Below are 9,923 nucleotides of genomic sequence, written 5' to 3'. Positions count from 1 at the left end.
AGAACTTGCTATTTCTTTTATGACATTTATCTCAAATCATGCAAACCCTTCAGAGCAGCACTAATGCCCAGTGGAGTTCTCCAACCTAAATGTCTCGTTGTCAGTGCAAGAAACAAAGATAATGGAATTTGAATGCTGGATGCAACAACAGAGCTGCTTCTCCCTTCTCCAAGTGGGAATGATGCCTCCAAAGAGCCTCACCAGGACAGACTCAAGAGCAGACACCTGATCTGTGAAGAAGTGCCCAAGATCTCTGCTATTTTTCCCCATGATTTGTTTCTTCCTGGAAAGAAAAATAAAAAATAATAAAAAACCCCCACACAAAACAGTTGCATAAAGACGCTGCGATTTCAAAGCAAAATTTGAAAACATTTCTGATTTGCAAATGGCATCTCAGCATTTTCATGAGAATAAAATGCTGCTGTGATGCCGTGGTTAAATATTTCATTCCAGCTCCCTGAACAAACTTAAAATCTTATTAGGAGGCATTTTGACATAAAAGTGAGCTTCTCTGTGGTGCCCAGAGCTGAGACATCCCCGGCTCCAAGTGCAGCTGCAGGAGCCCTCTGTGCCAGGGAATGATCAAAGGTGCCACCCCTGAGCTCCTGCTTGTCCCCACACCCAGCCCAGGAGGAAAAACACATCCTGAACATCCCCAGGGCTGGGGAAACAGCATGGAAAATCCATGGAAAACACATGGAAAACACACACTGCTGTCAGAACCCTCCTGTGAAAAGGTTGGGTGAGTTTAGCAAACAGGAATGCTCTGCCTGGGTTTGAACTGTGCCGCAACAAAACCTCAGCCAGCGCTGGCTGCTCCGTTTCTTGTGCGGCCTTGGGAGAGGGAAATGCTGGGAAAAGGATTTCAGGGAACAGGAGGAGAAGGAAACATTCCAGGAGGGATTTTTCCAAAGCTCCCGCAATCCCCATGTGGAGTGAATTGTGACAATTGCCAGGACATTCCTGGGATGATGGGGTGGGAGGGATGGAGGTAATTCCCAGTGAAATCCCGATGTGGGAGCAAGAAGCTGTTCTCCTCTCCGAGGCTGGGGCACATCTCCCACGGGATGTGCTGGCTTGGTTCTTCCCAAAACACCAACACAGCCATTGCTGCCCTGCTGCTGGGAGGAGGATGTGGGAACTCTTGGAGCTGGAAGGGGGATGCTGACCAGAGCTCCCAGATTCCTGTGTTTATTCCACTGCTCCTCACGGTTCTGTGCCTCGCTGCCTTGCTGGGGCCCAGATCCCCAATGCAGCCTGGTGGCAGATCCCCTGCAACATCTGAGGGCCTGTTTTGGGACTCTGGGCATCCCAGCTCCGCTCCCCACACCTCCTGGATGTGCCCTTGGCACAGCCTGGCCCATGGGGTGGTGCAGGGCTGAGCCTGCAGAGCGGAATTTGTGCTCTGGGTGTCCCAGAGCTGCAGGACACCCCACGGGAGGGGATGGGGCTGCTCTGCTGGCTCCTGCTCTTGGGTCACACAACCCCAGGAGTGCTCAGGGCTGGGGCAGAGGGGCTGGGAACAGGAGCAGGGAAGTGATTGCTGGGCACAGGTGAGACCCCTGAGGGCTGTGTCCAGTTCTGGGCACTGTGAGAGAGCCCTGGAGGGGCTGGAGCGTGTCCAGGGCAGGGAACGGAGCTGGGAAGGGTCTGGAGCCCCAGGAGGGGATGAGGGAGCTGGGAAGGGGCTCAGCCTGGAGAAAAGGAGGCTCAGGGGGCCCTTCTGGCTCTGCACAAGTCCCTGGCAGGAGGGGACAGCCGGGGGGTCGGGCTCTGCTGCCAGGGAACAGGGACAGGAGGAGAGGGAACGGCCTCAGGCTGGGCCAGGGGAGGCTCAGGGTGGACAGCAGCAGGAATTTCCCCATGGAAAGGGAGCTCAGGGATTGGAACTGCCCAGGGAGGTTTGCAGTGCCCATCCCTGGACGTGTCCCAGGAAGGGCTGGAGGTGGCACTGAGTGCTCTGGGCTGGGGACAGGGTGGGGATGGGACACAGCTGGGACACCATGGGCTGGGAGGGATTTTCCAACCTCAATGATGCCGAATTTCTCCCCCTAGGGCTCCAGCCAGCCCCCAGGCAGCCTCACAGAGGCTCTGGAAGCACCAGCGTGTCGCTGAGCAGCTTAAATCAGCTCTTGCTGCGTGTGAGTGAGGCCCCATCCTCACGCAGGGAGGGTACGAGCAAGTAGAAATCAGGGCTTATGTTTGCCACTGATAAATGTATTAATCTTTAGAGCAGAATTTCAACTACAACCCTTTTCCAGGCACCTCAGCGCTCCCTTATTTTGCAGGCCTTGTAAGGGAATGTGATTTTGCCTTTTAACTGGAGTGTATCTTATGCTAAGCAGCGAGATTAAGCGGAGGGATCCAAAAGAAGTTGCTGAATGGCAGAATTGCCTTTATAAATAACATTAATAATTTATCCGATCCAGGGGTTTTTTGGGTAAATGAAATACCTGCCTCTGTATAAAGCCCACTGAATAGGAACACATCTCTGCTTTTATGAGGCTGGGATTAAAGAAGGGAAATGCTAAGGGGCTTATCTTCGCTTCAATTTGCAGCCCTTCCGGCTAATGGCAAACTCATTTAAGGAGCTGCTGTGTTTGTGCCAGCTCTGGCTTTGTTCTCGGTGCTGGAGCTTGGCTGCATTTCCCACCACGGCGCTGGGGAGAGCTGAGAGGAAGCACTTTGTTTTCCTGACCTCAGATTACCAGACAAAAACCAGCGAGGATCGTTTTCCTCCCTGTTCTGGCTGGGCCAGGACCCCCCGTGCAGGAGATGCCGGGGCTGGATGAGCCCAAGGAGCCTCTGTCAAACCTGTGCTGGGACACCCCGAGTCCTCCTGCACCAACAGGCGTGAAATGGCAGAGTTCTCCCTCCCCAAAGTCCACGAGCTGTCACTTCTCAGCTTTTCTTTCATGCCCGGTGAAAATCAATCGCTTCAAAGTTCACTGAAGGTGAAGGCAACGTTTGCTTTCCATTCAGGGCTGAGCCATCTTCGGGAGCCAACCTCTCGGAAGGGAGAATAGCAAAAATCAGCAGAAAAAAAACCTGCTCTGAATAATTCCAACTAGGCAAGGGAAAAGCAATTTGCTCCTGGTTATTCCTCAGACACAAGTATGAATATAAAAAAAAATAAAATCATTGGCTATTTACCCTGCCTGGACTGTTTGCATGAGGTTTGTGCCACTCCAGCTTTGCTTCACCGACCCTCAAAGACCTCATCACCGGATCCTCGAGGCATTTAAAGAAGTCAAGGGGCTTGGGGGATTATTTTTTTTTGGATCAGCAGGGCCCAAAATCAGAGGAAACAAAAAGGGTCCCACATCTGACCCAAGCCTGTGTGTGCACTGACCTGGATCAGGCTCTGACCGACTCTACCAGCAAGAAAACTTTATCCAAAATAATGTTCCAAGCTCTGTGCTTTGCATTCAGAGAGCGAGGCTGTGGCAAAGGCAGGTGGGAATTTACAATCTGCTTTAGTAAAAGCTGAGATTGTCTTTAGCTGGGTGTTTAAAGGCAGTTTTATGTCACCCACATCTGCTGCTGCCCAGGCAGGCCTGCAATCCCCAGAGCTGTGCTGCTGCAGCGAGGAGAGGAAACAGAAAGGGAGATGAAGACCTCCTAAGCTTTATCAAACCCCACCAAAAAAGTCAGGAGATTTGGGGATTATGCCGTGTAATTACATTACCTGCAGAAAAAAGTTGCCTGAGAATTTCCTGTCTTGTGCTGCCAGCGCTTTTCAGCCATTAGTAACACACAACTTCCCATTGTCTTCTCCTGAGGCACAGATGGGCTAATTTTCAGCTACCTGATAATTACACATTGTTTGAAACTCTATCAAAAGCTTCCACTCCTGCCATCCTGCAGCAGCCATTCCTGCAGCTCCCCAAGTCCCTGGCTGGGGTGTGCAGAGTCCCCATCCCTCGCTCCATCTGGCCCTCCAGGAGTGGAGCTCCGGAGCCTCCGCGCTCCCACTCAGCTTTCCCAGGCTGTTTTTGTAGGGATTTGCACCTTTTCCAAACGGGTTGGAGTCACTGAAGTTCCACCAAAAGCTCCGTGCCAGCGTCCCAGGTTAATGTGGGATAATGCTACGTCAAGGTGGTTCTGCTGGAACGCCCGTGGGGATGCTGAGGTTGTGGGGAAATGAAGGACAAACCAACACCAGAGACTAAAAATCAGCACAGCAAAGGTTTAATCTCAATTTTCCTGGGCAAAGCTGGGGGTTGCCAGGCTGGAGAAGGGCAGGATGGAGAGGGAAGGTGACAGTCCCTCCTCTAGAGCCAAGGTGGAGGCTGGAGCATCTCCTTGTCCCCTGACCCCTCCTCTTCAGGAGTGGTTTCTCTGCCAGTTGAGCTCTGATTGCATTTAGAGGGTGTTTTCTTACTGGGAAAATGCAAAAGTTCTCCTCACTCGTGTGTTTGCTGCTCCCCATCATCAGGTCCTCCTGTTCCCTTATCAAAGAAGGAAATTAAATTGGGTTGACATGGCTGGCTCTTGACAAACTCATGTTCTTTGATTTTATTCATCCTTTTACAAGTCGCTCATTTTAACCTTTCCTCCAGCCTCTTTCAGGGAATTTAGATTAAAATGATTATTCAGGGTTTTTTCTAATTTTTTTTTTTTTTTTAATTTTAAGTATCCTCTTCAAAGAGAGGTGCTTCTCTCATCTCCAGGGACCTCTGCACCTTCATCAGTTTTGAAGATAACCACCAAGGGTTCAATGTTCCAGGGTGTTTTTCATCAGATCCTCTCGTTTTGAATACATCTGACACATCCAAATGGCTCCAAACCCCTTCCCCTCCTCTGGCCTTCCCCACGGTTCCCTTCAAAGCTGTTTCATTACATTTCATCCACAATTAACCTTTGGATAAAGACTGAAGCAATGGAGATGGGACAAATCCCTGCTTGGAATGCTCAGTCTGTTCTGCCTCCCCAGACATTCAGGGCCCTCCACATCTTCCTGTTCTCGTTTTACATCTGATTTATTTGTGGGCCCTTCTGGTTGCCTCCAAAACCTCGTGAGCAGCTCCCACTGTGTGACCCTGTATTATCCCTCTTTTTTCCCCCCAGGAATGTGCCTGTTCCCACTCTCCACATGATTTTTTCCAGCTCCCAGACCCTGCTGCTGCCGTAATGCCATCTAATTATGCTCCTTATCAGCTTTCCCGGGAAGCAGTTTGTTGTTGTGCACCATCTTTGGTGTCTTCTGGGAGCCGCCAGTTCTCCTGTGTTTCCTTCTTGCACATTCCCATCCAGGAGAGCTCCTCCAGCGCAGCCCTGATCTCTGTCAGCTGCTCATTATTTTGTTATTTCTATCATCCCGCCTCGCTGTGCCGCTGGGAAGAGACGCTCAGGTGATCCAAAGCTTCTCCAACTCCCAAATCTCTCGGGATGCGAGTTAAGGACTGGCATGATAACGCTGCAAAACTGATGGGAGGGGATGGCTGAAAGCTCCTGGAATTCTGGTGGTGACCCTGAGCAGAGAAGGAGCTCCCTGGGGGACAGAGATCTGGAGTTGGCCAATTTTTCCGTGTCAGAGTGTGTGTGGGAAGTGCCAGAGCCTGGCATCTCCCGTTGTTCCCCCTGCACATGGAAGGGATGGAAAATCAGCTCTGCCCATGCCTCGGCTCTTCAGAACTTTAATCTCCTCAGCTCGAGAGGACCAAGGTGTCCCCACCTCCATATCCCAGTTTTTGGGGTCCCTGCCTCGCCCTCCTGAGGTTCCCACATTGTCCAAACAGCTTTTTATGTCTCCTGTGGCCACTTGGAATCAAGAACCACTGGAAAGGCGTCTCCCAGAGGGAGGAACTCGAGGTGCCCTCGGGAATGTTCCGCGCTCGGCTCCCGGCTGTGATTTAGTCTCAGGTTTAACCAGCGCTCTCCCTCTCGCTCGCCTCGAGTAACGAAGCAGCGAGATAAAAGACAGGGCCACGGAAGGTTGTTAAAAAATTACTTGCAAATTAACGGGAGGACAAAGTGTGTGAGTTAATATCGTCTAAAGACCCTTGAAAGCGGCGCTGGCGCGTGCACCCTCCAAGCACCGACGTTCCCAGGCACAGCTACACTGGTAAACCGAGCCCAGGGGGCTTGATTAACAGGAAATTTTCAGAATGCCAATTAGAGCAAAGTTTACCGAACAAATTGTTTGCACTTGTACCCTAGAACCATCATGAATTTTAATTCTGCATGGATTTATGTGGCTGAAACAATAATTAAAGATACATGAACGCCTCACGTTCAGGAGAATCCCCCAGGGTTGTGCTGGAGTTTTTGGGTGGGGAAGGGGGTGAGGAGCCTGTTTGGGCAGGAGCTGCTCTCTCCTGGGGGGATGTGGGGTGGAGAAAGCTTTTCCCTATGGAAATGAGCACTTTTCCAAGTACTGAGCTCCCAGATTTGCGCTGTGTTTTGTCTTTGATTTCTTTTTTCTCTCTTCTTTTATTCCTTCATTTCTGTAACCTGACAAAGAATGATGCATGGGATATTTTCCCAATAAACTGGCTTGTCTTTCCCTGCCTCCCAATTTTGGACGCTGTGGGATCTTAAATCATCTCCTTGTCTGCCCCAAAACTGGAGCCTTGCCCCTCCCTGCAGCCTGGGAGGGTACAGAGGAATCCCTTTTCTTCTCATCCCTGTTCCTACTCAGGCACTTCCAGGTTTGGATATGGGGGAAAGGAAAATGGGGATGGATCCCTTTTCTCCTGATCCCTGCCCAGCCATCCCCAGGTTTGGGTGTGGGGGAAAGGCCTGGAATGCCGAGGAAGCAGCTTTGCCCCCAGGAGAAGGCACAACCAGCGGTGTGATGTCAATGTGTGCCTTCATTTGAATTCCTCTCCTCCTCTCCTGGTTGCTGGTAAATAAGTTACACGTATTTTTAGAAGAAGTTATTTTCTGTCACTGCACTTTTAAATGTCAAGCTCCTGGAGAGGAGTCTTCAAGAGAGTTTAAGGTCAGCCAGGCTTTAAGGAAGAAATACAGGTAGGGAAGAGCAGCAGTGGTCGGGCTTTGGTCCAGCCTGAGCCTGGCTGTGGTTTAAATACTGGGCAAGCAGGAGAATCCCACACAGAGATGACAGCCAGGGGCACAGCTCTTCCTGTCCCTCAGTTATGGGAAATTTGGACCAAAAACCGCTGGATGAAAATTCTGTGTTGTGTTGGTTGAGGAGCACTGCTGAATAATTCATCCCCCCAAAGGTCGCTTTACAAATGATTAATTAACCTTAAGAGAAGTTGTCCTCACTGACAACATCCATTGTCCTGAACAGCTTCATCATGTCTGCATGGGCTGTTTGAACACAATTATTTGGGAAAAGGATGAAGGAACGTCAGAGCAAAAGGGGCAGCACCAGCCATGGGGGCCACAGCGGCTCCTCAGGCTTTGCTGGGCCCCTGTGGGGTAAACCAGGCTCAGGCACTGCTGGACCTGCTGGGATGTGGCTGAGAAGTTGCTGGAATTGCACAGAAAACAGTTCAGCATTTGTTTTCCTGTTTTCATGTGGGAGTGTGGCTCTCCTGCTGGGAATGCCGCTCTGGGATCCCCTGCTGGGCCTAATGGGGCCACTGCCTGGGCAGGCAGGCCTGGCGTCCCAGGGCTCACTGCATTTGTTACCGGCCATTTCCCACGTGCATTTGTGAACAAAGTGCTCCTTAAAAGCTCTTCCAGTGTCTGGAGTCATTCCTGGCTGATCCCTGGATGTCTCCAGTGAGCAGAGTCTCTGCCGGAGCTGCCTGATCTCAGCATGGTCCTGAGAAACTGCAGCTGCTGGGGACCCTCCCAACCCCTCTGCCCCTCGATTCAGGCTCCAGGAGAGCCCCCAGCCCTTGCCAGGGTCACTTTTGATGCTGAAATTGATTTCTTTTCATGCGTGGATGTGTTTTGTTTTGGCAGAGGCTGAAGGCGCCCTCAGAACCTCTGCCAGCACAAGTGTGTGGAAATCTTGTCTGCATCAGGACATCGCTGTTCATCCAGCTCCTTCTTCTTCCTTCCCCTCCCAAAATGAGCAGGACACCGGGTTCTTCTTGCACTGAAAACAATCCACCCTCTCCCCTGACACAGCTCCTATATTGCATGAAGTTAAGTTGATTTATTCTTCCCTTTTTAATCCATAAAGTGGCAAAAGCAGCACATTCACACCTGAGTGCTCCCTGTCCTGAAGTGGGGGAGGTTCCCCAAATGTTTCAGCTCAGTTCCAGTTTCCAGGAGCAGAGGGATCCCAGAAAGCACAGGAAGAGTCTTGGGGAAACACAGCAAAGATTCACCCTGTGAGCAGTTGGGTTTAGCTTTGTTAAGTGGGGCTGGACACCAGAAAGGGCGTCTGAAGTGCTGCTTTGGTGGGGTGTGGAGCCTAAACTGGGCTCATACTGGTCATACTGGTCACTGAACTGGGAATTTAGGGTTCAAATTGAAAGGGAAAATTAGGTTGGATATATGGGCAGGGATTGTTCCCTGGCAGGGTGGGCAGGCCCTGGCACAGGGTGCCCAGAGCAGCTGGGGCTGCCCCTGGATCCCTGGCAGTGCCCAAGGCCAGGCTGGACGGGGTTTGGAGCAGCCTGGGATGGTGGGAGGTGTCCCTGCCATGGCAGGGGTGGAATGGGATGATTTTAAAAGTCCCTCCCAATCCCAAACCATTCTGGGAGTCCCTAATTCTGCACAAGCACCTGTGGAGTGCTGATGGACCCTCTGGAATCAGCCCAGAAATGATGGAGAGCCCATGCACAGCTTGATGTCACCACTCAGCTGCCAAACCACCAAGTTCTTCCCTGCTGTCTGCTCCTCTCCCACATCTCCTGGCTGGCAATCCCTGCAAAATCCCTCCCAAACTGCTGGGATTGGGAGCAGTGGGGTCATGGGGACCATCCAAGTGACATCAGAGTTGCAGCACTGGCTGTCAGCTCTGCCTGGTGTTCCTCCAGCTCAGGCACCTCCTGGAGCTCCAGCTCTAATCCACATATTTCTGCATTTGTAGGTTGTTGGTTTTGTTTTGGGTTTTTTTTTTTTTAGAAGCATGAAAATGATTTACAACATTTCACATTGCATTTTTTTTAATCCCTCGAAATGAAAACAAATCTTTTCCCGACTTCGCCCGATTTCAAGGCCTCGCTTTTGTTCGGCTCTCACCCAAAAAAAAAACCTATGGGTGGGAGAAACTCCTAAAATCCCCAACCACTGGAAAGAAAATTGGTGTTTTTCCAAGTTAAGTACTCTGACAGAGCGAACATACATGTTTAATTTGAAAATGTTGATTCCAAATGGATTTTTGTTTAAAAAAAGCTTTCCTCAAGCAAGTCAATATTTGTAATCAAATTGAAATTTCCTCTGGGAATTATTTATTTTCATGAGGTCTAATTTTTGCAAGGAAAAACGCTACGCAGGAAGGGTTTAAGGCGCTTTAAAGCAGCTTTAGGAATCTGGGAGATGGGAGGGGGCTGGGAAATCCCACTCAGGCTGAGCCCACTTGCCTTTGATGAGAGTGAGCTGATGAAAGAGTTTCAAGTGATTCTTTCTTCTTTGAAAAGGGAAAAGAGTGAGCAGAAGGAAAGGGGAGGAACTGGAAGGGAGGAGACATCCAACACCAGTTCCCTCCCCATCCCCTCCTTTATATTCCTCAAAAATCAAGAATAAAAAAATCCACGTGGCCTGGAATTGCTCCTGGAAGAGTTGGACAGCAAAGTGAGGGACCTGAGCTGGACTTGTGGGGTTCCTCCATGGACAAGGGGACCTCTGGGGTGGTGTGGAGCTCCCCTGCCCTCACCTGGCACCTGCTGCAGGAGATGAGTTGTGCAAAGAATTCATCTGCCTCGAACAGACGAGGGTGACAGGTCCACGGCCTCCACAGGTCCACGGCCTCCACAGGTCCACCATCACCACAGGTCCACGGCCACCACAGGTCCACGGCCACCACAGGTCCATGGCCACCACAGGTCCAC

This window comes from Parus major, chromosome 13, assembly GCF_001522545.3.
Source record: "Parus major isolate Abel chromosome 13, Parus_major1.1, whole genome shotgun sequence".
NCBI lineage: Eukaryota > Metazoa > Chordata > Aves > Passeriformes > Paridae > Parus > Parus major.
This window is presented reverse-complemented; position numbering follows the sequence as displayed.